The sequence below is a fragment of the Asparagus officinalis genome, chromosome 4 (assembly GCF_001876935.1).
Source record: "Asparagus officinalis chromosome 4, Aspof.V1, whole genome shotgun sequence".
Lineage (NCBI taxonomy): Eukaryota > Viridiplantae > Streptophyta > Magnoliopsida > Asparagales > Asparagaceae > Asparagus > Asparagus officinalis.
Genome location: NC_033797.1, coordinates 3,807,339 through 3,810,862, shown reverse-complemented (window position 1 = coordinate 3,810,862; position 3,524 = coordinate 3,807,339).

The window sequence follows — 3,524 nt, the reverse complement described above, 5'->3', positions numbered from 1 at the left end:
AGAGTCACTTTTGTATTCCTTGATTACTAATTACTTAATAAATTACAGAACGTCATAGAGTTGAAGGCAACTAGATGAAATCAAAGGAACCCAATAACTTTAATTAAAAAAAAAGAGTAAAATCTTTTATGATGACCAAAAGTATCAACGTGGAAATGTGAGTTTTTGAAACCACATTAATTAAAAGCAACATTCAATCTAACTGCAGATTTAAAAATCTAGTAAAAATTGTTCTCACTTAAAAAATAATAATTTTCTCACCCAATAAATTAAATAAAATAATTATTAGAAAATGATGAAAATCTGAATGGATACCTTTGAGGAGGAGGTGAATCTTGCTGGAGGAAAATTAGCTTCGTCTTAGGAAAATTGGGGTTTCTTCTTAAAACTTTAAGGCAACTAGATCAAACTAAGGGAAAACTATTATTTTAATATCACCAAAAAGGATAATCTTAAACCCTAATTTTCGATCCCAAATATTTTAACTAACCTAATAATTATTAGAAGATACGAGGGGATACCTTCGATGAAGCAAAATTAGGGCTTCTTCATCTAATTAGCGATCAAACGGTAAAACCCTAGATAGAGAAATATTAATATAAAATAAAATTAGGAAATAAATGGAGTGAGAGAGATGATGTGGATCTTAAAAGCAATTGTAATTTATGAGGCTTATTTATAAGCGGGAGGGAAAAAAAGAGAAAATTTTAAAATAGTCTCATTGCCAAATTTAACCCCAAAAATCGTCCAATCCAAGGTTATTTAGACAAATCGACCAGCTTCCGGCCACATTAGCATCGTGACCGATAACAGGGTCGTTTAAAAAAACAAACTTCTAATTAGTTGGGTTGACAACCCTGACTAATTAGAAGCTCTTCTAAATACGAGTGAGGTTAGCAAAGTCGTGTTAGGGTCAAAGTAATCGGGGTTTCCATCCCCGACCAAAATTGTGTCGGGGTTGGGGCCCTGACCATTTGGACGAGGCAAATTTACCTATTTAAAATTTCCCCCTCCTACTCTGTAAATGCTTTAATTTTCCCATTTTTTGAGAATTTCGAGAAAAAAAGGGTTAATAAATAGGGATTAGGGCAAGTGAGAATTCAAAAGACATCACCGACGGATCCACAATAGGGAATCACCGTCAGCAGCAGCAGCGGGCGGGAGAGGAAGCTCTGAGGAATTGGGCTGCGTTGCTAGCCTGGAGTGTTTTCTGGGCTTAATCAATACTCTAAAAATGGGGTCCTGCATCTCCACTGACGGCTCCAACGACGACGCTGTTGGAGGAAGCTCGATGCCGACATCATCGCTGCTGTCGCTGAGGTCAAAGATGTTGAGGAGGGGAGGCGACGGAGGGAGGAGGAGACCAGGGTGGTCGTTGCTGGAGTGGGAGCAGTAGCAGCTCTTACAGAAGATCCCTAGGAGGAGGTTTTTTAATGGGGCAAGCTCTTTTGCTTCTCTGTTTACTTAGCAGGGTAAGAAGAGAACAAACCAGGATGCTATGGTTGTTTATGAGGTTTGACCTTTGGAATTCTCATTAATTTTCAGCTCGTCAGTGGGTCGGGTTGGCATTTATCAGTGGGCGGGGCCCCCTGCATAAATGTGTGGGCGTTTATAAATTCGCTAAATTCGTCTCGTCGTGAAAGCCACGCTCTGCCAAATGGTTGGTGTTCGCAAGCCCGATAATTTTGGTTGGGGTTTGGAACCCCGACTATTTTGGCCCTAACACGGTTTTGCTAATCCCGTTCATAATTAGAAGATGTTCTAATTAGTCGGTGTTGCCAACTCCGACTACAACCACGACTAATTATAAGTTTGTTTTTTTTTAAACGACCCAGTTTCTGGCCACGACACTGACATGATTGAAAACCGGGTCTATTTCACTAAATAACCTTGAATTAGATGGATTTTTGGGAATGAGGCTTTTTTGAAAAAAACTTACGCTAGGCGCGAGATAATACGCGTGAGAAAATACGCGGATATAAACGCGTGAGATATACGCGATACAGTGAACGCGGTGCTTTGCCGAGTCGCGTAAATGTAACGCCCACAGAAAAATATTATATTCCGCTTATGAACACCTCTTTATGCGGGTGGTAATAAAATGGCCCATGAACTATTTTGGGCCTGCCAGTTTGGGCGTCGCTTATAACTGCTCCATGCCTGCAGCCCGATTGCTCTCCGAGGTGGAGTTCGAAGGAGCCGCGAGCAATAATAAATCGAAGAAAAAAATTCAAAAGAGCCCAGCGACATCGACGAATTCGACGAAGAAGAAAGATCTCTCAAGAAGCGATCTCTCAAGAAGAGAGCCCTGAGTTTCAGCTTCAGCGAAGAAATATCCCAAGTAAGCCTAATCATCCTATTTTTTAATTTTATTTTGCTGCTTAAATTAGTCTAAGTCTTATTAGGGTTTGATGTGGGCCGGGGTTTTTTTTCTTGTTGTAGACTTTATTCACTGTGTATAAAAATTGCAACTTTTTTCGTTTCCTCATTCTTTTAGTCACTGTGGTAAGATTTTAAGAGAGTTACTAGGCGATTTCTTTGAATTTTCCTTCTCTCTTTTATTTAGGTTGTTAAGTGCATCAAAATCTAGGTAAAAGACTCATCCTTTAGCAGTTATTTCTTCCATCAAGATCTTAGATGATTAGGTCTTGAGGTTTGCATTCAGTAATTGCCATTTTCATTCCATGTCACTCTGTGAGGATCCGAATCCTCTGTTGATTTCTTTGGGGATGTTTCTGGCCATGATGAGCCTGAAACGAACAAGAAGAGATTGCGAGAGAGGTAATTGAGAGGATTGAGAGAGAAATTGTAGACAGAGAGAGAATTGAGGAAGAGGAGGAACTGAGAGAGAGTTTGGGAAGAAGAGAAAACTTCAGACTTTATTCATGATCATACCAGTTTACAATTCTCCCTTTTATACACATACCGCTCCCTCTCAAATCAATGAAACAAAGATAAACCTGTTTGTGCACGTGCACACTAACTGTAAAAAACAGAAATTAGGAAACAGTTACAAAACTGGTAGTATTGTTGCAGCTTGCTGAGTTTTGCTGAGCTGGACATCAACACTTGCTAATAGACCCTCCAATCTTGTAAGGACTTGTGCAAAGAACTTCCACTTGCATTCGAGTCCATATCAGCCAACAAGTTGATATCGCACCACATTGCCCAGCACCAAACCAGGAATGGTTTCTAACTCTTGTGCCATCTCTTCAAAACTTCTTCTTCCCTTGCTTGTGTCATCATCTTCAGCTATCTTCAGCTCATGTACCAATTCCAGCACCTGACAATTCCCTCCCCTTAAATTGGACCTTGTTTCAAGGTCCATTGTAGGAAACCTCCTGATACCAGCAAAAAACATATGACTGAATCTGCTCCCTCGTTTTGCTAAGCCCTTTGTCTTCGTTTCACAGTGAACATCAAATTGTTGGACACGTAAAGATAGATATCCAGCTACTTGTTGGCCAAAAATCCATGGTAAGAAGTGGCATCCAGGCTCAAGAACATCATCAAACTTCCCAAAA